Genomic DNA, 25,719 nt, shown 5'->3' on the forward strand with positions numbered 1-25,719 from the left:
GATCAAGTCCAATCGCCTGGCAAACTCAGAAACAAAGGGTGGTTTCGCTTTCTTCCTGTGAAGCAGAATACATCGCTGCCACTAGCGCGGCATGTCTGGGTGTTTGGCTGGCACGGTTGCTGCCGAAGTCCAGGGAAATGATCCAAGGGTGACCATACTCAAGGTCGACAACAAATCAACGATCTCTCTGTGCAAGAACCCGGTGTTTCATGATCGAAGCAAACATATAGATACCAAATTTCACTATATCAGGCAATGCATAGAAGAGAGACAGATTGAAGTGGAGTTCATCCCTTCGGACGAACAGGTTGCAGACATCTTGACGAAGCCGCTGGGGCGTGTGAAGTTTTGTGACTTTTGCAGCAAAGCAGGCGTAGTTGAAATCATTGGTCGACGATAGGATTAGACGCTTAGTTTTACAATTTTTCCTACGAGGAATCTATTTATTTAATTTTTTAATAAAAAAATATATAAAAAAAACTCGCGTCATGACTCATGACGGGCCGCCGGGTCACGCACTCCTTCGGTTCCCGCGGCCGGCGAGCTGGGCCGCTCGTTTGCGCTTGGCGCCGCCTGCTCGCGCGCACGGCAGCCATCTGCAGAATTTGCCTGCCGGATCCACTCACCGTCCCGTACGAGGTTCCTAACTCCCAAGCTTCCAAGTTCCTCACTCCTTGCACCGCCGCGCCGGGGCGCTTGGAGGCGGAGGGAGGGACACGGCCACGCGGACTGAATGCGTCGTCCACCTCGCGCCCGCCGCTGCTCGCCCTCACAGGCCGCCCCTTGAGCCCGTCTCGCCGCACGCGGCCTAGCGCCCGCCCATCCGGGAGCGGTGCCTCCGATCTCGCCGCCCTGAGGACGACGTTCTTCCGAGTGCGCTAAGGTCGCCTTCCACCGGTCTACGAGCTCGCCGGCGTCCTTCCATGTCTCTCCACCGCGCCAGCATCTTTGCTTTCCTCCCCTCCCCCTGCATGCCGGACAGATCTGGCCATCTACGTAGGGTTCGAGGAAGACGGATCACCACCGCGGCTTGGCTCCATGCGAACTCAAGATCCGGCGAGGCCATCTTCCGTATCTGTCTCGGTGATGGTTGATGGACCATGGCTGCTTTGCCTGCCTCTGAGTTGTACGAGGAGAGAGATAGACGGAGTAGGTGGCAAGGGAAATAGATACTAGTAGATTAGAAGCGATCACGTGAGTGGGTCCCGGGAGCGTCTTGGAGAAGGTGTTGCGACTTGCGACCGGCCCTCTCACATGAGAGTTGTGTCAGGGAATTAAAAGAATAACCTACAAGAAAATTTAAACCATGGTGCTACTTCAAAATTAAAGGGTGAAGGAGAGAGGCATCATTAACCACTTGGAAGTAACATGAACGTTGTCGAAAGATGCAGGGAGGGCGCAGGTAAAGAGATTCAGTGGCGCACGTGACCCCCCCCCCGGCCCGGCATCCCTTCATCCCGCCCCCCGCTGAGGCAGTGCATGCCAACGGAGAAGAAGAAGACAGGTAGCTAGTGTAGTACAGTATTATTTTATGATCCACATGGCCGGCCAGGGACGGGAGCAGATCCAAAAACTTAAATTAGGCTGGCCAACGCCAACGGAATGGGATCGCTTGATTTCATCATTGGATGAAGTCAGTTGATTTTAAATTACTGTACACCGTTAGGCAGTAAATAGACGGATCATATCTTAGTGCTACAGTATATATCGCGAGCAATAAAATTAATTGCGATGCTACAGTACCGTTGCTACAGTGATTGTGGTATTGTTTGGTCTTTGGGTACTGTTTACCCTAACATATACTTACTATCCATTTGTGACTTTACACCCCCACACTAACGCATAAAACAAACACATATGAGTAGGGACAGGGAGATGCCACGCTCATTTTTACCCTAGCTAGCTAGCTCTCATTGCTGTAAGCTTAAGAAATTGAGCGTCGTATGCCAACGAGAGCGATGGGATCGCTAGCTAGCTAGTTGTGTTAATTAGGAGGCTCGGGACAATATAAAGCATGATGGTAGTTGACCTAGATCGATCTAGGATGGTAGACCATGAAGACCTACACATGCTCCTTGAACCAAAATAAGTGATATACAATTCCATCGGTTACGGTTCGCAACCCCGATGCGGGATGTTTTTTTAAACTGTCCATGGAAAAGAGTCAGATTGTATAGACGGGTTTTGAATTGTCTGTACAGAAGATTTATACACAGAGCTCATAAATAAAATTGTTCGTACTAAGGAAAATCACAGACGGCTCCAAACTTCGGGTCATCTGTGAACTAAGAATAGTACAAATGAATCGAAGTTTAGAACCGTCTGTACTAATATAAAAATACGAAAAAATAAAATTGTGCCCTACCGCATAGAGCTGCAGGTTCAGCGCCCATCGTGGCTGCTTGCTGCGCTTCTTTCGCATTAACAATCGCATGCTTAATAGTAAGAAGTAAAAACATATCAAGTAGCATAGAGCAGACATCAAATCTTGCAAGAAAAAACACAAGCAAAGCATTACAAGATAGCACTGCAAGCAATGATTCTCCCACGAGAACACCAACAAGCCTATGAGCATATCCATTCAGATCTGTGAAAATGTGAGAGAGATCCAGCAAATCTATCCCTTGAAATTGACAAAAACTTCTACCCCTTCGTAAACCATCTCATTGATCGCATCAATAGAGGCCTGGAGGTGAGCCAGGTAGAGATCTAGCCCGGAGTTCCTGGCGATGTCATTGAGCTCAGTGTTGAGCATCCGGATGATCTCCAAGCTCTCGTTGTTCACCATGGTCTTGAGATGCTTGTCCCACAGGACAAACAGTGAGATTGGCAACAAGATCTGATCAGCCTAATTATTGTAGCGGAAATGTAAAGAGGGGCTTCAGAGTTCAGACTCACAGGAATACTTGGCTTCCCAACATAATTTGTGCTGGCGATTTCGTAGAGCTCCCTGATGCTCTTGGCGTCGTCAGATGGTCATCAGTCTCCTTGGTCCTCTAAAAGATGGGCTTCATCGACTGTGATTCATACACACAGAGAACAGGCAATCGAATAAGAAATTGAAATCAATCGATGGCTGAACCCATGAAACGAGACATGAGAGGGCTTCTGATACTGTGAGTTACCATGACACCAATGACGTTGTCTAGCCCCTTGAGCTTCAGGAAGGTGAGGCATAGGGATGCCCAAGGGCACACGTAGGAGATGTAGAGGTGGTACCTCCCCGGCACAGCAGGGAACTGGGCGGAGGTGAGCTCCGGAAGGTGGACGGCGATCGATTGAAGGCACCAGTGTCGGTGACCTCATCCTTGGTCCATCGCGGTGGTTGGGGGTGACGGGGGAGGACGGGGTATGTCCTTGGCGACGAGGCCCCACTCCCTCTTGATAGCGAGGCCACCGGAGATGGGGAGGGAGGGGGTCGGATCTGAGGGGGGTGGAGAGGTGGTGGGGCGCTCAAACCTGAGTTTACAACGGTTTGGAGAAGGTTCTGGGTCTATATAGTTAAGACGTGGGTGTTGCATCGGGCGTTGCGGTGTGGGACACTACAGTTAAAGACGCATCTATACTTGTTGCGTGGGGTGTTGCAGTGCGGGACACTCCAATTAAGACGCGTCTGTACTACGTTATTAGTTCAGACGGTTCTCATTTAGAACGGTTTCTAAATGAGAACCGTTTGAACTAAAGTGTCCTATCGTGCGGAAATTACTCTCATTATTTTTTTAGACGATTCTAGTTTGAAATCGTCTGTGCTACCATTTTCACAGACAACTCCGAATAGACGTCTGTACAGAGGTATCCTACTAAATCATTTCTGTAGTAGTATTCGGTGATGAGAAATTTAATTTGCTTCAAGTATGTTTTCGAAAGAAAGAAAAAAAGAAATGCTTCAAGTATCATGACTCGTCTGTACTTCTATTATCTAAAAGTAAGGGATGCTTTTTTCACATACCTAATTTTTTTTATTTTTTTAGGTGATGACAATGAGCCGTTGGATGAGCATCTAATGGCTCACAGCCGTCTTCAACCTCATATCGCCTGCGCTCGCCTATGTCCCTCCTCTGACTGTCTCCGCCCTCCGCTCACTGCCTCGCCTCCACCCTCCTCTGATCGTCTCCGGCGGTAGCCCTGTCGCCTGATCTGAGGCCACTTTCCCTCCCTCGTTAACCTCTTGTTTCCGCTCGTCCCCACCCACTGGTCGTGCTCCGTCACCCGCGGCTGGTAGCAGGACATGCTGCCCCGCCCCGCCTCCTCCGTTAGGCTAGCCTGCTTCTCCTAGAGCTTCCTCTAAACCTGTCGCCGTTGGAAACCTGAATCCTAACCCCGTCACCGCTAATCTGTCATCTGAAACACATGCAAATTTTAGGCATTTGAAATTTAAGAATTGTGCTAAAAATATCATTACCCCACCACAACCTGCAGGCAAATATAGTCCAATTATGTAGAGCTTACTGCATATTAATTTGATCTTCTTTTATATTTCAGTACTTATCATTCTAGAATTGTTATGTTAATTTTACTAACTTTTAACACAATTAAATACATATGAAAACTATACTGACGATTTTTTATCAAAATTTCCACGATTTCAATATATTTCAAATAAGTTTCTTATAATGGCCAAAGGCTTTCATCGGAGCCCGCACAGGGTGGTGTCTTGACAAACTCTAGTACTCCTACCTTCCAAACCGAGGACTCTAGGAAGTTGCTGCGTCATCTTTTTGTACCACTGCAGCTCCTACTGAATTGCCTTTTCACAAGTAGCACAGACGAATTAATGACCCATGGAAATGTTCTTCATTGCACGGCAATCCATAGAAACTGCTCTCGGCAATGTTCAGTGTATGTGCTAGCTTATCGGATACCAATCAAATAGTCTATTTTTATGTAACTATCTATATTTTAATATAAATATGAATATAAATTTGAATCTCATCGAACGTGAATTCGAATTGGATTGTTCGAATACGAATCTGCATTCAGATATCTACTCAATCGGGTAGTATGCAAATATCCTACACTTTAACGATAAGAACTTTTTATTTTGTACGCAAAAAATTTGTTCACATTTAGAATTAATGAAAATTTAGAAATTTTATTCAAAATTCATGTCAGAAATTTATTTATTTTCTCAAATTTGATTAAAATTTGATCAAATTTGACTAAAATTTAACAAAATTTTGTTCCAATTTGATTGGGACAGAATTTATAAACTTTGTTCGTCTCTGAAATTTCTAAAACTTTAGCAAAATTTGATTTCTTGTCTGACGGATACGGATATTATCCGTTTCCACATCCAAATTCAAAGCAATTCAGATATCCACATTTGAATCCGAATCTCGAAAACAAATTCAGATACATTTATTTTAGTATCAATTTCATGAACAAATACAGATACATATATTTAAATTCGTATTTTAATAGATACGAATATCGAATAATTCTGTGATACCTGGTATCCATTTGTCATCCCTAGGCTAGCTCCCGCCATAACAGCAACGCAATTACTTTCTCATGTCATAGACAAGTGTCAAACTTGTTTCAGCCAACGCAATTACTTTCTCATTTTTATTATCTTTAGAGACGTTGGCACTATACTCTGAAGATGGTGTAATCAGTGGCAACGCTATTACACAATGTTTCTACAAGCCAACCTCTTTAGATGCAAATTAATGGTCATGCCGTGTGCCTAATATTTAATGGATTGATCAGCAGGCACTAATATCGAGTAGTGGTGGCGTACTGGTTACTGGTGTTGAAGCCCAGATCGCATTTTCATCAGGTTCTGATTAACAATGCATACACAATCTAAACCTAGGATGATCCCACACTACTATAAAATGTACTTCACTATTAATTTAAAATAGACATTACTGTTAGTTTGTAGAACCAGTAATAAATTTGTGATAGTGATAATCACTATCAGCTCTGAAATCAGTAGTGATAGTAAGTATCATTATCTGTTCAAGTTTTAAACTGACAGTAATAATCTATCCACATATGTAAAAATACTCTACCATGAACTCTTATATATGAGAATTTGTCTAGTTTGATCTCAAATTTGAGATAGAGACCCATACCAAAATGTTCATGGTAGAGTATTTTATATTTAAATCTAAATTTGCAGCAGAATCTCAATCAGTATTAGGATCGGTATGCTATATGGTGCAAGATTGCTCAGAGCTCCTAGCTCCTGGTAGAGCGGTTTTGCACTACAAGGCACACTGATCCCTATGCTCAAGCTTGATCCTAATTTAAAATTATATTATTTTTGAAACCACATTGACAAATAGGAATGAATGCTGCAAAACTGTTATACCAGGAGCTCTCAGACTTGAGATCTAATATTGCAGTTGTCGGAGGATTAACTCCTGTCGCAGGGATCCCGAGAGACCCCTTTTTAAAGATTCGGCCGGAGGATGATCCTGAATAAGTTCGTTGGAGAAATAAATGGAAGTGGAAGTAAATGCAACGGCCGGTGGTGGGAGATGATCGACCTAGTGCAAAGGGAAGTAAATGCACCGGAGTTTTGACAGGTTCGAGCCGCACGGGGGCGTAATACCCTATTCCTGTATGGATGCACTAACTTACCCTGAGGGGGATCCCTCAGGGATATATCTGGTTACAAGAATATAGTGTCTAACTAAGAGCTTGAGGCTCCTTGTTCTTCGGTAGGAGCTCTGTTCAGTCTTGCTTGCGATGTTTTCATTTGAGTGTGGCACGATCGACTGCTTGGGCTTGTCTTTTTTCCAATTGTTCTATCTTTTCCATCTCTCAATCTCTTCTTCTCTCTGTATGCCGATCCTTTTATGCACTCGCTGGCCGCGACATACCCCGAACGGGAAGGAAGGGGCACAAGTTCCAAGACGCCATGACTGAGAAAGGCGTCATCATTTCCTCTGGGCGAAGTGACAGGGGCGGTGGAAAAATGTGGCGCGCGTCCAGTCACTCGTCACTGTGGACGCCCTGGCGACGGGCGCCGTTGAGAGGGCCCACCGGGCAGCCACAGAGGCACCTGGCGTGCCCGCCCTGTCTTGTTCCTCTGCCACGGCAGGGCGGCAGGCGGAACGCCTTGATCCTGGCAACGTTATCCCGAGATACGCCGGATGATACGGGATGAGACCCGTGCAATTAATGGCCCCAAGCCTCTCTGCCAAAGCATGGCAGGGACTGACACTGCGGCGGGAACAGTTGGGGATGTCAGGCCGCGCACGCCCATTAAATGCGGCCTCGGACCTCTGACTGGTTGACACCTCATCGGTGGGCCCCTCGGGGGCCCTTCTGGGTCGTCGGGGCACCGAGTGCTCGGGGGTACTGTTCACCTCCCCGAGCACTCTCTCCCCCGAGCACTCTCACGCGAACCTTCGGGGAACCGAGTGCTCGGGGGCTGCCACGTGCAACCCCGAGCACTCTCTTCCGAGCACTTTTGCACTGACCCTCGGGGAACCGGGTGCTCGGGGGCTGCCGCACGCAGCCCCCCGAGCGCTCTCTCCCGGAACTTAGCTCTTCTGATCGTTAGGGGACTAGGGTGCTCGGGGGCGACCGGGCACCTCCCCGAGCACTTTCTTTCCGGTACTTGGACTCTGCGGGTCATCGGGGAACTGGGGTGCTCGGGGACCAGAGGCTGTGGCCCCGAGCACCTTCTCCCGGAACTTAGATTTTCCTCATCCCGCAGGAGGGACCTCGCGGGATGGTGACATGTGGCGGACGACTGGCCTGGCCTCGGGACTCAGGGACCCCCGGTTCCTGATACACCGACAGCAGTATTGCACCATATATCGAAGAGCTCATGATAGAACAATATTGCACCATTCATTTTACATCTTATGCTATCTGAATGATAATAGTAAATCTAAACGAATAGCGAAAACACAATCATCTTGAAGCGATTGTATTTTCTAACAATCGTTTAGATCTACCTATTACCACAATCTTCAACACTTAACTTGCCACTCGTTTAGTTGGGAAAACAGAGACGAGGAGATGGGGAGACGAGCTTGGGTGTAGGGGAGACGACTCGGACGAAGGGGAGATGGCTCGAGAGGTGAGGCAGCATGACCACACCAAGCGTGGCCACACGGTTAGGGATGGGCTGGGAGATGGGGAAGATAGCTCGGGCTCAAAAGAAACAAGGCGGCAAGGCCATGAGGTCGGCAACGGGCTCGGGAGATGAGGAAGATAGGCACGAGGGGTAGAGACGGTTGAAGTGGCGACGGTGACCATCACAACACTTCGACCACCACTACCCCTTGGGTTCAATTTCTGGAGATAGGGGAGCAGAGTGAGATAGGGAGCTGGGTGAGTGAGATGGGCCCAAGATTTATAGAATCCTTATCACTATAGGTTCAGAATACGAACTGACAATTATACTTTGCTGCTCAAACCGGTGGCGAAGTATCACTGTTAGTTTGTGCCGAGGGTAAATCCCTGACAGTGATTCCAGGGTGTGTCGGTGGGTGCGTAAACGGTATTTCAGGGAGAGAATGTGTCTATTCGTGTAAATGAAGGATTTTGGGACATCGGGGGTTATACAGATTCGGGTCTCCCGGAGGATAACAACCCTACATCCTTTTTTTTGTTATAGTAGATCTCACTTGGTTACAATAGTGTTCTAAAGGATGGCCAGATCTGATCTGCCATTCCCTTACAATGGGGTCTTAATCCATTTATATAGTAGGAAGAGAGAGAACTAACATACCGATTCTACACAGATGGCCTCTACTCATTCTAATATCTATCTTAGATCATCATTACGGAGTACCGGGCACGCAACTTTGCTCTGACAGCATTGTACATCGTCCTGCCGCGCGCCGTCCATGTCCACTTGCCTCTGCGCCCCGTCTTCACCCACTTGCCTCTGCGCGCCGTTCTCACCCACTTGCCTCTGCGCACCGTATTCGTCCACTTGCCTTTGTGCGCCGTTCTTGCCCACTTGCCTCTGCTAAATGGCTGATAACATCCCATCTGTCTTGCGGTGCTATGTCGACCTGTAGAGTCTCACACAGTAGCCTTTAATGCTACAGGACGGGACACACCCACCTGCAACGCCCACGACCTTATCCATTGGGCTGGTGCCTTGTGAAGAGAATTGCTCTAGCAAGTGTCCAATCAGGTCCCACGACCAGGGGGGCTGGTCGTGGGTTTGTGTGAAGATGCAATGAGATTGGTCGCTGGAGGCTTTGCACCAGTCAGGGTAGCTCATCGACCGACTAGATTTTTTAGGAGATGTTCCCCTGGCCGTTTGCGCCCTACCTGGGTCCCGTTTAGCCGGGGTACCCCTTTCCTTGGTACACCGACAGTAGCCCCCAAGCCCCCCCCCCCCCCCCCCGTGATCGCGGTTCGGCCTGATCCTACCACCTAGGTCCCAGGGTAAACACAGTTTGCCCCAGGAGTGGTTATTGTCGCCGTTTGTCCTCATAGTTTTAACCTTTGAGCTCTGCATCATGGGGGGAGGTTTCAAATGACCTGAGGGACTATTGGCTTTTTTATGTGCCTCTTCGGGTTTTGAGCGGTTTGAAGGTTTGTTGTAGTCTTTTTTGAAGGACGGGTGTTTGAGGGTCCTCCGAGTCCTTCTTCTACATTCTTTCCTTATTTTGAGCACTCGCGCTTAGAGTCCAGTTTCTTCATCCCGTCTCACGCTCAGCTCCGTAGAGTAGACGGACCCAGAGGTCATGGCGTTCCCTTCCCACTGGAGAGTTTGACGATTTTGGATGAATCGATGGAGGGGATTTTACTTCACTCCCCGGATCTGCCTGCCGTGGTGCTTCTAGGTGAATCTTTTGTCACGGTCGTGATTGTGAGATCAGGGAAGATACCCATTCGAACGGCACCCGCGACCGGCAAGCCTATGCTGTTCCTCAGAAAGCCACCCTCTGTAGGGTCGTCTCGCTCTCCTGCCTGGGCGGACCCCTTAGCCAATGTCATCGATATTTCAGATGACGAGTGGGGGATTGTTTGGAACCTTCTGGAGAAGAAGATCGATGACGAGGAAGAGTTGGAGAAATGGAAGCGAGGTCTTCGGGGTGTGCTGGGGCTGGTCAACAGTCTTAGCAGGGCTTTTGCGTCGGTCACGCATCCTAGCCTCTATGCTGGTCACCGTTTGACCCCTGGAGCAGCGAGCTGCCATCCCGGGGAGGAGTATAACTGGTTCCTTGACTTGTTCGGGGGCAGATAGAGGTAAGTGTATGGCGGGTTTTACACGTTAACCTCGCGTTGGTCTCCAGTTAGGTAGTGGCCGTCAAGCGCGATCGGACGCTATGGTCGGAGGTCCTACAAAACAAGGAGTCTAGTTTTTAAGTTGAGGACTTACAGGTCTTATTTCACGCTCGTCCGGAAGGTCCTACAAAAATAGAGAAAACAGACCCGTTTCCGAGCGACCCTATACATAGAACTTACGCAACAGGGCAATGTTCTAGGAGTTGTATAACTCACGACCATCCTCCATGGCTAACTTGACCACGCCAGGTCGGGTGACATTGACCACCTTGTAGGGTCCCTCCCATTTGGGGGAGAGTTTATTCCGATTAGCCTTATTCTGAATTTGCCTAAGGACGAGGTCGCCTACGACCAGTGTTCATTATCGTACCCTTTGGTCGTGGTAGCGTCTGAGGCTCTGCTGATACCGGGCGGCTTGAATCAGAGCGTGATCGCGGAACTCTTCGATCAGGTTTATGTCGTCCTCTCGTTGTGCCACTTGGTCGTTGTCCGAGTAGTTGCTGACTCGATGTGATTGGAGGGCGATTTCGGAGGGGAGCATGGCTTCCGCGCCAAAGACCAAGAAAAAAGGGGTTTCAGCCGTGGCCTCGCTGGGGGTCGTCCGTAGTGACCAGAGTACCATGGGGAGTTCGTCCACCCAATGTTTTGAATAGCTTTTAAGCCGATCAAAAACCCGAGTTTTGATCCCTTGTAGTATCATCCCATTTGCCCTCTCGACTTGTCTGTTGCTTTGGGGGTGAGCCACAGATGCGTAGCAAACCTTGGTCCCGATTTTCTCACAGTAGTCTTGGAAAGCACTACTGGCAAATTGAGTTCCGTTGTCCGTGATTATGCGGTTTAGACTGCCAAACCGCACTACGAGCCCCTGTATGAACTTAATCGTTGCTGCAGCGGTGATCTTCGTGATGGGCTCAGCCTCGATCCACTTAGTGAATTTGTTGATTGCCACGAACAGGAACTTAAAACCGCCTGGGGCTTTTAGGAAAGGTCCCACGATATCGAGCCCTCAGACAGGAAAAGGCCAAGAGAGTGGTATAGTTTTGCAGTACCTGGGCTGGTAGGTTGGTATTTCAGCCGTGGTACTGGCACGACTCGCACCGTTTCACCAGCTCGCCGGTATCCTGGAGGGCAGTGGGCCAATAAAATCCTTATCGGAATGCCTTTCCGACCAAAGTACGGTATGAAGCGTGGCTACCACATATGCCTCCATGGATATCAAAGAGCATTGTGCTCCCCTCTTCCTGAGTGATGCATTTCAGTAAGAGGCCGTTGCTCCGTCGACGGTAGAGGCATCCCTTTACCAGGGAGTATCTGCGAGCTTGCCGCGAGACCTTTTTTTGATAACGCATCATCGTTAGGGATTGCTTGGTTTTGAAGGTATTCCAAGATCTGATCCATCCAGGTCGTACCCGAACCGAGCAAGGTGACCTGGTCACCCGAGGTCGACGGCACCGAAGGAGGTGTTGCCTCCAAAGGTGTTGCCTCGGGTGCTCCATTTTTGAGTGGAGCATCCCCGTCACCTTGGCCCGAGGCCGTGGTGGATGGTTGTGAGAGTCTTTCTTCAAAGACTCCGACTGAGACAGATTCTCGAGAAGAAGCTAGACGAGCCAGCTCATCAGCTAGGAAGTAGTCCTTGCGAGGGACATGTCTGACCTCAAAGTCGATGAAGCGTCGCTCTAGTTTTCTCACTTCGGCGAGGTATGCCGCCATCGTCGTGTCAGAGCACTGAAACTCCTTTTACACTTGATTTACAACTAGTAGCAAGTCCCCTATCGCTAATAATTAATCCCAAATGTGGAGACTGCTCGCATTCCGGACAAGAGGCCCTCATATTCAGCATTGTTATTAGTGGCTCGAAAATACAATTGAACGACGTACCTGAGGATGTGGGTGAGGTCAGAACCACCCCAGCTCCAGCTCCCTTCAGCGTGAATGACCCGTCAAAATGCAAGGTCCGGTGCTTGTCTGCCTCCGGTCACTGCACCTTCTCAGGCTCAGAGGACGACCACTCGGCTACAAAATCGGCCAGCGCCTGGGACTTGATAGAAGTTTTGGGGATGAACTAAAGGTCGAATCCCCCACTCTACTGCCCATTTTGCTGTTCTCCCTGTTGCATCTCTGTTATGGAGAATTTCTCTAATTGGGTATGAGAAGATCACCTTGATTTTGTGAGTCTGAAAGTAGTATCTAAGCTTGTGAGAGGCTATCATGATGGCATACAGCAGTTTCTGAGCCTGTGGGTATCGAGCCTTGGCGTCATGTAAGACCTCGCTGATGTAGTATACCGGTCGCTGGAGGCCCTCTCGCTCGGTGATCAGGACCGTACTTGCGACCTGTGGTGTCGCGGCAACATAGAGCAAGAGCTTCTCGTTGGGCTGAGGCGCGGTTAGTACGGGAGGGTTGGAGAGGTACCTTTTGAGTTCTTGGAATGTCGTTTCCGCCTCTGGTGTCTACAGGAAGTGGTTATTTTTCTTCAAGAGTCTGAAGAGTGGTAGTCCCCTTTCCCCTAGCCTTGAGATGAACCTGCTCAGGGCAGCAATGCATCCTGTTAGTTTCTGGACTTCCTTTAACCTGGTCAGCGGTCGTATCTGGTCGATGGCTCTGATCTTGTCGAGGTTTGCCTCAATCCCCCGATGAGATACGAGGAACCCCAATAGCTTTTTGGACAGAACCCCAAACGTACACTTCTCTGGGTTCAGCTTCATATGGTACTTCTGGAGATTATCAAATGTTTCTTAGAGGTCGGCGACTAGGTCTTTCTTGATTTGACTCTTGACGACCACATCGTCCACGTATGCCTCAACGTTTCTACCGAGTTGTGGCCGGAGAATGAGTTGAATGCACCGTTGGTAAGTGGCGCAGACGCTGTTAGACCAAAAGGCATTTTTTTATATAACATAAGACCCCGAAGGGCGTGATAAAAGTTGTTTTCTCTTCATCCCCTCTACACATGCTAATTTGATGGTACCCCGACCGGGCATCCAAGAAGCATAACAAGTCACTACCGGCAGTTGAGTCAACTAGCTGGTCGATTCGGGGAAGGGGAAAAAGATCTTTCGGGCATGTTTTGTTTAGGTCGATGAAGTCTACGCACATCCTCCATTTACCATTGTGCTTCCGGACCATGACTGGGTTAGCCACCCATTCCGGGTACTGTACCTCCCTGATGAAGCCTGCCTTGAGGAGCTTGTCGATCTCCTTTGAAGTGCTTCCTTCCGGTTTGCCACGAACTGGCACACCTTCTGCCTGACGGGTCGTGCGTCTAGCCGTACAGATAGCTTGTGCTCGATCACATCCCTGGGGACTCCGAGTATATCAGACAGACCCCATGAAAAGACGTTCGTGTTTTCCTGGAGGAAGGTGACGAGTGCGAGTTCCTATTTGGGGTCCAGTGAGGCCCCAATTTGGACGGTCCTAGTTGGGTCGGTGCCATCCAGGCTTACTACTTTGAGTCGATCGTTTGGGCTGGTGATGACCTGGACTTTTACCGACCGTCTGCTGGGCTCGACAGTCTCGGGCTGTGACCCAGGAGTTAGCTCGACCATGTCAAGGCTCCTATTGTCGTAGTGTAGGGCAGTCTTGGCGTTGCCAGCAATGGTGATGGCCCTTGTTGGCCCAGGGATCTTGATCGCCTAGTACGTGTAGTGAGTGATGGCCATGAACTGGGCCATTACCGGTCTCCTAAGGATTGCGTTATACGTAGTCCCAAAGTTGGCCACATCAAAGAGGATCCTTTCGGTCCTGAAGTTGTCCGGCAAGCCGTAGGTGACCGGTAGCTCAATTCGTCCTAGCGGTTTGGCCAAGGAGCCCGGGGTGATTCCGAACAAAGGTGGGGAGGGCTTTAAAGAGCTTCTCGGAATTTGCAGGGCGTCCAGTGCCTTGGTGAAGAGAAGGTTGATCAAGCTTCCACCATCGATGAGCACACGACCTAGCCAGATGTTTTGTACCGTGGGTTCAACCACAATGGGGTAGCGACTAGGGCGCCTGACATATGCTGGATGGTCAGCCTGGCTGAAGGTGAGCGGGACCTCTGACCACTTGAGGCGCAGGCTCGGGTCTGATGTGATTGCCCATACTTCCCAGACCACCGATTTGTACTCCCTATTAGAGGAATACGTCACGGCACCACCGAAGATGTGATGGGCCATGTGGTTGGTCTGTTGGTATCCCAGTGTTGACTGGTCGGGGGTAGCCTAGTCTTCATCATTGTCGTCGCGTTTGTGCTTGCGCTCTCCGAGCTCCTGGTCGAAGATGCCTCGTACAACCTTGCATTCGATTAGGTCGTGGGCATCCGTGCGATGGATTGGGTAGTAGCCCCTGACCTTTTCTCCCGTCCTTCTTTTCAAAGCGTTAGCGTGTATGGCCGGCTTGTTTGACTGCTAAGACTTCGGGGGATCCAGCTTTTCACTTGCTCTTCTTATTCTTCCGGTTGACTCCTTTGGAAGAGGAGGGCCGGTCGGTCTCTGTCGGTGTATCAAGAACCGGGGGTCCCTGAGTCCCGAGACCAGGCCAGCCGTCCGCCACGTGTCACCATCCCGCGAGGTCCCTCTTGTAGGATGAGGAAAATCTAAGTTTCGGGAGAAGGTGCTTGGGGCCACAGCCTCTGGTCCCCGAGCACCCCAGTTCCCCGATGACCCGCAGAGTCCAAGTACCGGGAAGAAAGTGCTCGGGGAAGTGCCCGCTCGCCCCCGAGTACCCTAGTCCCCCGATGGGCAGAAGAGCTAAGTGCTTGGGAGAGAGTGCTCGGGGCTGCACGTGGCAGCCCCCGAGTGCTCGGTTCCCCGAAGGTTCTACCGAAGTGCTCGGGAGAGAGTGCTCGGGGCTGCACGTGGCAGCCCCCGAGTACTCGGTTCCCCGAAGGTTCTACCGAGGTGCTCGGGAGAGAGTGCTCGGGGCTGCACGTGGCAGCCCCCGAGTACTCGGTTCCCCGAAGGTTCTACCGAGGTGCAAAGGGAGAGAGTGCTCGGGGCTGCACGTGGCAGCCCCCAAGTACTCGGTTCCCCGAAGGTTCGCGCGAGGGTACCCGAAGCCCCGACAACCCAGAGGGGCCCACCGACGAGGCGTCAACCAGTCAGAGGTCCAAGGCCGTATTTAATGGGCATGCGCGGCCTGACATCCTGACATCCCCAATTGCTCCCGCCGCAGTGTTAGTCCCTGCCATGCTTTGGCAGAGGGGCGTGGGTCCATTAATTGCACGGGTCCCGTCCCGTATCATCCGGTGTATCTCGGGATAATCTTGCCAGGATCAAAGCGTTTCGCCTGCCACCCTGCCCTGGCAGAGGGACAAGACAGGGTGGGCGCGCCAGGTGCCTCTGCGGCTGCCCGGTGGGCCCTCTCGACGGCGCCCGGCGCCAGGGTGTCCACAGCGACGGGTGGTCGGACGCGCGCCGCGTTTTTCCGCCGCCCCTGTCACTTCGCCCAAAGGGAATGATAACGCCTTTCTCAGTCGTGGCGTCTTGGAACATGTGCCCCTTCTTTCCCATTTGGGGTATGTCGTGGCCGGCGAGTGCATAAAAGGGGGACGGAAGGTAAACCAAAAAAAGAAGAAGAAGAAGACAGACGAAGACAACCGAACACACGAGAAAACATCCGAAGGACACCGCAAGCGAGCTTGAGCAGAGATAGAACAAGGGAGCCTCAAGCTCTCAGGTAGACAATACATTCTTGTAACCAGATATATCCCCGAGGGATCCCCTTCGGGGAAGATTATTGCATCCACACAGGAGTAGGGTGTTACGCCCCCGTGCGGCCCGAACCTGTCTAAACTCCGGTGCATTTATTTCTCTTTGCACTAGGTCGATCATCCCCTACCACCGGCCATTGCATTTATTTCCGGCTCCATTTATTTCTCCGACAAACTCATTCAGGATCATCCCCCCGGTCAAATCTCTAAAAAGGGGTCTCTCGGGATCCCTACGACAGGAGTTCATCCTCCGACAGCTGGCGCGCCAGGTAGGGGGGAACATCCCTGAATCTGTTCGTTTGTTTTCTTCCACAGGAAAAGATGGCCGGTGGGCACCGTCTCCAGCGTTCCGGCTCCACTTCCAGTGACGGAGTGCTGCCCGACGCCCAGGAGGCCCCAGTCGCTGCTGCGTTCCAGCAGCAGGCACTATCTGCGCGCGCGGTTTTTCCCTCCCAAGGGGATCAAAGCGCTAGGCCCAGCAGGGCCGCCGCCGCTGCCGCCGATGCACCCTTCGACCCCCAGCAGGTGGTCAAAGTCCCGGCCGCCAGGTCCGCCTCTGGGCAGCACCGGGTGCCACTTCGGCGCAGAATCGCCTTTAGCGAGGCCAGCCCGGGGAGCACGCTGCTTGCGGCGCATGCTCTCCTTAGGCATCCTCCCGTCCAGGCAATGCCGAACACTCCGGAAGGCCGGTGGATCCAAGATGTCGTCGCCCTGGTCGGCACTGCTCGCCGCCAGGTACTGGCCGGGAGTTCTCGCACCACCACCCAGCGTGGCGCTGCCAAAACTAGCTCATCAACGGGCAACGTCCACACGGGCTGGGGGGCCTCCAGGCGGAGTGCTGTCCCCCTGGCCGTGTCTGAAGCCCAGGACCTCCGCTTGCATCTCAACGAGCGGAGGGGCCACGAGGATGCCCACGTCACTCTCGAGCGCCAGCGGGAAACCCGGCAGGAGGCCGATGCAGAGGATCAGGCTTCCTCTTTCCCGGCCCACGGTCACCGGGAATCCCCGGCTCGTCGGCATTCACCACTAAGGGCTCCCGCCTGCACCGCGGGGTACGGCACCGGCTGCCGTGCCTTTACTACTGACCTCCGTCGGTTCAAGTGGCCCTCCAAGTTCCGCCCTGAGCTGCCGGAGAAGTACGACCGGTCCATCGACCCTGTCGAGTTCCTCCAGATCTACACTACGGCCGTTCAAGCGACCGAAGGCAGCGAAAAGGTGATGGCAAATTATTTTCATGTTGCCTTGAGGGGCTCTGCCCGTTCTTGGCTCATGAACTTACCCCCAGGGTCTATTAGCTCCTGGGATGATCTCTGCCACCAGTTTGTGGCCAACTTTCAGGGCACATTCACGCGCCCCGGCTTGGAGTGCGACCTCCATGCCGTCAAGCAACACGAGGAGCAGACGCTGTGGCGCTTTATTCAGCGCTTCAGCCAGGTCTGCAACACCATCCCGCGGGTGGCCCCCCACGCTGTTATCGTCGCTTTTCGGCAGGGCGTCTACGACGAGCGGATGCTCAAAAAGCTAGGTACGCACGAGATCAAAACCACTGCAGAGCTCTTCACACTGGCTGATAAGTGCGCCAAGGCTGCAGAGGCCCGGGCGTGGCATGCTCCCCGCCCCACTGCCAACCAGCCAAGTTCTTCCCGTTCCGATAAGCGGGAAAAGAAGAAGAGAAGGAAGCGCGAGGCCGCTCCTGTCGAGCCGGCCCAGGGCCCCGCCCATAGGCCGGCCCAAGAGCTTGACCGCCGGCAAGAGCGCCAGGCGGCCACCGACAGACGGCCCGCGCCCGCAAGGTCCCCTCCTCGGGCCCCAGCGCCCGCAAAGGCCCCGGCACCAGCTAGGGCACCGGCTCCAGCAAGAGCCCCGGCCCCCGGCCGGGCTCTTGCTCCAGCGAGGGTGCCCCATACACCAGACCAGATGGCACGAGCCAGGCAAATGGTGCCCCATACACCAGACCAGATGGCACGATCTCACGGAGTGTCGTACGGTCAAAAGCCTCGTCGAGCAGCGCCAGAGGGAGCGCGACGAGTCCCGCGGGGCAGGCGACGCTGAGGCCGCCCCCGACAACGCCGAGCTCAGCTTTCAGGAGCCCGAGCATGCCGTCGCCTTCATCGACGGAGGCGCCTACACGCCTTCCTCGCGCCGTGGCATCAAGGTCATGCGGCGCGAGGTGTGCTCGGCAACCCCGAGCGAGGAGGCCGCTAGGCCCCTGAGGTGGTCGGACGCCCCGATCACGTTCAGCATGGCCGATCACCCCGCGAGTACTGCAGCCATGGGGCGATTACCCCTGGTGGTATCCCCCACCGTCTGCAATGTCAAGGTTGGCAGAGTGCTGATCGACGGCGGTGCAGGCCTCAACCTCCTCTCCAAGGAGGCTTTTGAGAAGCTACAGGTGTCCTCCAGGCACCTAAGGCTGTCGCTCCCCTTCTGCGGAGTGACCCTCGGGCACTCCCTACCCCTCGGGCAGGTCGAGCTACCCGTGACCTTTGGGAGTCAGGATAACTTCCGCACGGAGAGCGTCCTCTTCGACGTTGCGGAGCTCCCCCTCCCTTACAACGCCATCCTCGGGCGTCCGGCGCTCACCAAGTTCATGATGGCCGTGCATTATGCGTATCTCACGGTTAAGATGCCGGGGCCAGCGGGCCCCATCTCCGTGATCGCCGACTCCGGCGGCACCGTCTCCTGCGCGGAGCAGTCGTACATAGCTCTGGTTTCAGCGCGGGCCGAGGTCGAAGGCTGCACAGGGGGCCCGGGACCCTCTTCATCCAAACCTCGACTCGCCGCCGACGCCTCTATTCCAACGAAGGAGGTCGTGGTGGGCGAAGGCGCTACCCAGGTCGTCCGGATCGGCGGTAACCTGGGCAGCAAATAGGAAAGCGCGCTCGTCGCCTTCCTCCGGGCTAACGCAGACGTGTTTGCCTGGCAACCGTCAGACATGCTCGGGATCCCTAGGGAGGTGATCGAGCATCACTTGGCGGTGCGCCCGGACGCCCACCCGGTGAAGCAGAAGGTCCGGCGACAGGCGCCTGAACGCCAGGAGTTTATCCGGGAGCAGGTCAGCAAGCTCCTTGACGCCGGATTTATCCGAGAGGTCCTCCACCCCGACTGGCTGGCAAATCCAGTCATCGTCCCGAAGGCCAACGGCAAGCTCCGTATGTGTGTGGACGACACCGACCTAAATAAGGCTTGCCCTAAAGATCCCTTTCCCTTACCTTGCATTGATCAAATTGTAGATGCAACTGCGGGATGCGATCTTTTATGCTTTTTAGATGCCAACTCTGGGTATCACCAGATCCGCATGGCCGTAGGGGATGAGGAAAAAACTGCTTTTACCACTCCGGTGGGGACTTACTGTTATATGTCAATGCCTTTTGGTTTGCGCAACGCTGGATCCTCTTTCCAGCGCGCCATTCGCATTACCCTTGATTCACAGGTTAGCCGCAACGTCGAAGCTTACATCGACGATCTCGTGGTCAAAACCCGAGACCGCGCCACCCTGCTCGAGGACCTTGCCGAGACTTTCAACAGTCTCCGCACCACCCGCCTCAAGCTTAACCCTGAGAAGTGCGTCTTCGGAGTACCGGCGGGCAAGCTCCTTGGTTTCTTGGTTTCTGGCCAAGGAATCGAGGCCAATCCAGAGAAGATCCGGGCCATCGAGCAGATGCGACCCCCGCCTCGACTCAAAGAGGTCCAGCGTCTCGCCGGCTGCATGGCGGCCCTCGGGCGTTTCATCTCCAAGCTCGGGGAGCGAGGGCTCCCTCTCTTCAAACTTCTGAAGAAGACCGGTCGTTTCGACTGGACGCCGGAGGCCGAGCAGGCCTTCAGCGATTTGAAGAAGCACCTCACCTCGCCACCCGTGCTGGTGGCTCCCTCCGAAGGTGAGCCCTTACTGCTCTACGTTTCGGCCACTCCTCAGGTCGTGAACATGGTGTTGGTGGTGGAACGTGATGAGTGCGCGGGGCCAGGTGCTGGGTCCCAGCTCCCAGTGGCCCCCGAGCACTCACCCGTCCTCGTGGCTCCCCCCGAGAAAGGGGTCGAGCCCGAGCACTCTGCTCCTCCCGACCAGGGAGTCGAGCCCGAACACCCGGCCGGCCCCGACCATGCCGCCGAGCCTGGGGGCTGCAGTAGCCCCCCGGGTAAAGCCGCCGTCCGGGCCCTCCGGGTACAGCGACCGGTGTACTTCGTCAGTGAAGTCCTCCGAGAGGCCAAAACAAGGTATCCCCAGGCTCAGAAACTGCTCTACGTCATGCTCATCGCTTCCCGGAAGCTGCGCCACTACTTCCAAGCGCACAAGGTCTCCGTGGTTACCACGTATCCACTGGGACCCATTCTCTGGAACCGGGAAGGCACCGGGCGTGTTGTCAAGTGGGCAGTGGAGCTGGCAGAATTCGACCTGCACTTTGTCAGTCGCCAGGCTATCAAAAGCCAGGCGCTCTCCGACTTCGTGGCAGAGTGGACACCTGTCCCTGAGATCGTCCCAGAAGAGATCTCTGCTTATCCCGGGCATGACGCGCCTGGGTACTGGGTCATGCACTTTGACGGCTCCCTCTCGCTGAAAGGTGCAGGGGCCGGAGTGGTTCTCACCTCCCCAACGGGTGAAGAGCTCCGGTACGTCGTGCAGTTGCAGTTCCGCGCATCCAACAACATGGCGGAATATGAAGGTCTCATCTCCGGCCTCCGGGCTGCGGTGGGGCTCGGGATTCGTCGCCTCCTGGTCAAAGGAGACTCCCAACTGGTGGTCAACCAGGTATCCAAGGAGTACCAGTGCACGGATCCTCAAATGGCGGCGTACGTGGCAGCGGTCAGGAAGCTGGAGAGGCGTTTCGATGGCCTGGAGTTGCGGCACATCCCTCACCGTGACAACACTCTGGCCGACGAGCTCTCCCGCTTGGCCTCCTCCCATGCGCACGTCCCTGCCGGAGTCTTTGAAGAAAGACTCGCACGGCCTTCCGTCCTGCCTGCCGAACAGGACGAAGGGGAAACCTCGAACTCAATTCAGGGGACCTTGGTGGTGCCCTCAGTGGGAAGCCCCGTCAGGGTGCCGCCGTTCGGCGAGTGCGCTGCACTCGCTGAATGTTCTCAAGATGCCTCGTGGATGTCTGACATCCGAGGGTACTTGAAGGAAAAGTTCCTCCCCGGGGATGAGGCGTCTGCCGAAAGAGTTGCTCGGCAGTCCAGACGCTATGCCATAGTAGATGGGGATCTCTACCGGCGTAGCGCAGGAGGTGTCCTCCTGAAATGCATCTCCCGGGCAGAAGGCGGCGATCTTCTCGCTGAGATCCACGAGGGCGAGTGCGGTGGCCATTCATCGTTCCGCACGCTGGTTGGGAAGGCCTTCCGGCAAGGTTTATACTGGCCTACAGCTCTCCAGGATGCTTCCGAGCTGGTTCGGCGCTGCAGGGCGTGCCAGTTCCACGCAAAGCAGATTCACCAGCCAGCTCAGGTTCTTCACACCATCCCCCTGTCATGGCCTTTCGCGGTCTGGGGGTTGGACATTCTGGGTCCATTCCCCTGAGCAATCGGGGGCTATGCATACCTATACGTCGCCATCGACAAGTTCACCAAGTGGCCGGAGACGGTCCCAGTCCTCAAGGTGACCAAAAACACGGTGCTCCAGTTTATCCGCGGCATCACCAGTCGCTTTGGTGTCCCGAACCGGATCATCACCGACAACGGCACCCAGTTCACGAGCGCCCTGTTCGGGGACTACTACGAAGACCTCGGCATTAAGCTCTGCTTCGCCTCCGTCGCTCATCCTCAGAGTAACGGGCAAGTCAAGCGCGCCAACGTGGAGATACTGAAGGGCCTCAAAACCCGGACCTATAACGTGCTCGCCAAGCACGGGAAGGGATGGGTGGACGAGCTGCCCGCCGTGCTATGGGCTAATCGGACCACGCCAAGTCGCGCCACCGGGGAGACTCCATTCTTCCTCGTCTACGGCGCTGAGGCGGTCCTCCCCTCCGAGCTCACTTTAGGCTCCCCTCGGGTGCATGCATATTCTGAGGGTGAGCAGGAGCAGCAAAGGCGCGATGACGTTGACTACCTGGAAGAGCGCCGACGGCGTGCTGCTGTCCGGGCGGCTCAGTACCAGCAGAGTCTCCGGCGATACCATCTGCGCCATGTCCGGGCCCGATCTCTCGAGGTGGGGGATCTAGTTCTCCGACGCGTCTAGTCGCGCGAAGGGAAGAATAAGCTGTCCCCCATGTGGGAAGGTCCCTTCACCGTGATCGGGGTCCCGCGAGAAGGTTCTTTCAGGCTGGCGGCAGAGGATGGGCAGCCGCTCCCAAACCCGTGGAACATCAAGCACCTGCGCAGGTTCTACCCGTAGCTGGTCGTGCTCGCGCTGCAGGTCAACCAGGCCGGGGGCTTCCCCCCCGCCCAAGTTGACCGGGGGCTACCACCCATTGGGTAAGTCACCCAAACTTGTAAAATTTGTAAATTCAATATCTCAATATTCAGTCGTATGTCAATTTCTTTTTCCTGGATTCCGTATGCTTAACCTGTCTGGTGAGATGCTCGATTGTGCGAGAAAAAGTTCGCTCCCTCAGTTTCCCCGTTGATAAAAGAATTCCAATCGGTATGCATGCGGGCAGTTACCGCTGACTTACGTCCTACATGGTAGGCTGTGGTGTTCGGTGTCGTGGCAAACTCCCGGGCACTACCGAGTTCCGGGGTGCTCTGGGTAATCCTATCGCTCGAGCTGCTCGAGTAGTCCGGAGCCCAGGCCAACGGGGACGGGCTGTCGGTGCTCGGTCTGGTCTGTCATACCCGGGCGCCACCGAACCATAGGACCTCTGGGTTATGCCTCTGTCTGCTCTCGTCCGCCGGTTTGGGTATTCGAGAGGTCTCGGGTCGAAAACGAGAGCAGTCTATAACAAGTACCGCACAGACAGAGCGCACTAGGCAAAGAAATTCCCTATTCTCTCTTAAGTCACAGGCCGACAATCAAGAGTAGCTCGACCACGAGGGCCTCGATGCCCCAGTCGCTGATCGGCCCCAAGGGTCCTCGGGTGGTCCTACTGCTTAGGCATAAGTGGTCGAGATCACCCGACCCCGGGATCCTCATGTGCCCCTTGACGCTCGGGCACTCCGGCTGAAGGAACTAAGTCCCCGGGCACCCCGAGCTCGGAAGCGCACGCTCCTCCTGGATTGGTTGGTCGGAAGGTCGACAGCTGTCCGATGAGTGGTTAAATTCAAACAAATTTGCGTTCAATAATATTATGTTCCCGAGTCATCCTCGGGGCCCTCGCATTTTAATCTGCTCGGCGAGATGATCTCCTCGCGCACAAAACCCTACCGTGCGTCTACTTTTTCCTGGAGCGACAGAGCGGTTCGTAGAAAGGTGTACCGCGCGTACGGTAATGTCCGTCCGAAGCCCTTCGTGGTGGTCGTGGTGTTCGGCCTGCTTTTAAGGACCCCGAGCACTACCGAGTCCTTGGGTGTCCTGGGTAATCCTATCACTCGAGCTGCTCGAGTAGTCCGGAGCCTAGGCCTCAGGGGCGGGCTATCAGTGCTCGGTTCGGTCCATCTTAAGCCCGGGCACCACCGAACCACGGGGACTCTTGGTCACATTTCCGCCCGTGCGCGTCTCCAGTCTACTGGCTGAGTGGTCGCGAGGTGAAAAAGAATTCACCGGTCATGGCATGTTCTGTGCTGGATCGATCCATCTCCCGAGCAAGGAAGTTCGTGTCTTTGTCTTTTAACTTAGACGATGCGGACTCGCGAGGGCTTGGGGGCTGAACGCGCCAAGAACGACGATCAGGACAACTTCGTTCTCGGGGATGGAAAGGTCGGGAACGGTCTGACTGAGTACTTCCCGAGGCTTCAAGGCAAAACATCGGAAGTAACACTAAGTACTCAAGAACACTGGAGTTGCGAGCCCAAAGAAAAGCTGCCATTGTATTCACAAGAAAGATACAAGCATTTCTGAGGGATCACTCCCATATTTACATCCATCCAAGACAACAACAAAAGAAAAAGAAACTACTGCAAAAAGCCTAATCGGCGGCAGAATCAGCATCCGAGACGTCTGGGTCATCCCCGGGGGCTGGCGGCGATGGCACTTCCCGCCTAAAGCCGGCCGCCACTTCGGCAGCGGTACTCCGAACAGCTCCACGGGCGGCCTCTCCCTCGGCTTCAACCACTCCTTCCCGCGCCGGCTCCAACGGGAAGTTCGGGTCTCTGCTTCAGTAGCAGGCCAGGACGTGCTCGGCCACCGCGTGGGCCAAGCCGCGTCCTTCCCGGGCGGCGAGTTCCTGGACGGCCCAAGGCAGCACCTCGAGGCACTCGCAGACCTGCTGAAGCCTTAGGACTTGTCGTGCGGGGCTATCACTCTTCTTGTCCTCGACGAGGCGCCCGAGACCGGCCTTCTCCAAGGCCCGCCGCATCCGCCGGAGTATGTCCTCCAACATTTGCTGCAGGTTGACCCGCGAGACGAAGGCAGTCTCGAGCTTCTCCTTTGCAGCCCCAGCTGCGCCTCGAGTCCCTGGCCCCTGGCCGGGTCAGAAGAACCACCGTCGGTTGCGGAGCCGGCGGCTTGCTTTGTCTGCACCACCAGTTCGGACAAGGCGCGCTCACGGGCGGTTAGCTCCGCCTTGTGTTTTGCGTTCTCCTCCTCCCTGACGGCGACGGCCGCTACCGCCGCGGCAGCCTCCCCCTCTCGGCGGGCTAGCTCCCCCTCCCGACGGGCCAGCACGTCCTCTTGGTGGGCCAGCGAGTCCTCCCGGGCACCCAAATCCGCCGCCATGATCTCATTATCCACCTCCCGGAGGGAGATGTCCTCCTCCCACCGGCGGATATCTTCTCTGATCTTCCGAAGGTCGTCTTCCCAACGCTGAAGGTCGGCGCGCGTCTGTTCGGCCTCGCCCTCCCGACGGGCCAGTTCGGCCCGGAGCTCCTCCGCCGCCTTCTCGCGGACTGCGACCGCTGCCTCCCTCTCCTGCACCTGCACCGCCCTGGCAAAGGCCTCGGCAGCCTGCTGCCGCGACTCCTCAAACAGGCGGGCGGCGTCTTCTCGCTCCCGCGCGGCTTCGGCGCGGGTGACCTTCAAAATCTCCCATTCCCGCACGACCTCCGCGCGGGTATCTTCCAGGAGTTTCTGCTCCCGCGCGGGCCTCTTCCTGGGCACTCGCAAGCTGCGCCCTCTCCAGGATCAGCCGGGCGCGCTCTGCCTCGAGCTGCCCCTCCTTCGCGTCCACCGTCGCACCCAGCCACCCGACCGCCACTTGGACGCCCTCGATCGCGGCCAGGAAGGGGTCGGCAGGCCGGCCGGGCGCCGGTGGAGCGCCGGCCTCCCCGCGATTCGCCTCCGGGGGGTCCGAGGTCCCCATAGGACGCCACACAACCATCCGCCCCGAGCTCTGCCTGCCCGGGGTAGGTTCCACTGGTGCCGAAGACTCGGGCGGCGGCAGCATTCCCGCCTCGGCCGCCGCATCCGTCGGCCTCGGCAAGGCCGCTGTCTCCGCCACCATCCGCCCCAGGCTCTGCATGCCCGGGGTAGGTTCCACCGGCACCGAGGGCTCGGGCAACTGCTCCGTCCTCCCCTCGGCCGCCGCTTCCGCCGTCCTACCCTTGGCCGTCGCGTTCGCTGGCGCCCCCGCCGTCGATGCGTCTGCCTGCCTCGGTGTGGCCGGCGGGCTTGGCTCTGGCCCGGGCACCCGCGCTCCTTCAGTCACGGTGGCGCCTGCGGGCGGCCTGCGGGAGATAGGCGAAGATTAGAATCAAAGCTCAGTGCGGGCAAAGAGTGCCCAAGAAAGAGCGAAGAATGGAAATTACCCGATCGTCGTCCCCCGGTACTGCCATTTGGCCGCCGGGAGCCTAAAGTC

General features: G+C 54.7%; 1 pseudogene; it reads right to left on the reverse strand.

The window, feature by feature from the left end:
- Positions 1-2,617: 2,617 nt before the first annotated feature.
- On the reverse strand, positions 2,618-24,641 carry LOC133927639 (uncharacterized; annotated as a pseudogene).
- Between the last annotated feature and the right edge of the window lie 1,078 nt (positions 24,642-25,719).

The sequence above is a fragment of the Phragmites australis genome, chromosome 8 (assembly GCF_958298935.1).
Source record: "Phragmites australis chromosome 8, lpPhrAust1.1, whole genome shotgun sequence".
Taxonomy (NCBI): Eukaryota; Viridiplantae; Streptophyta; class Magnoliopsida; order Poales; family Poaceae; genus Phragmites; species Phragmites australis.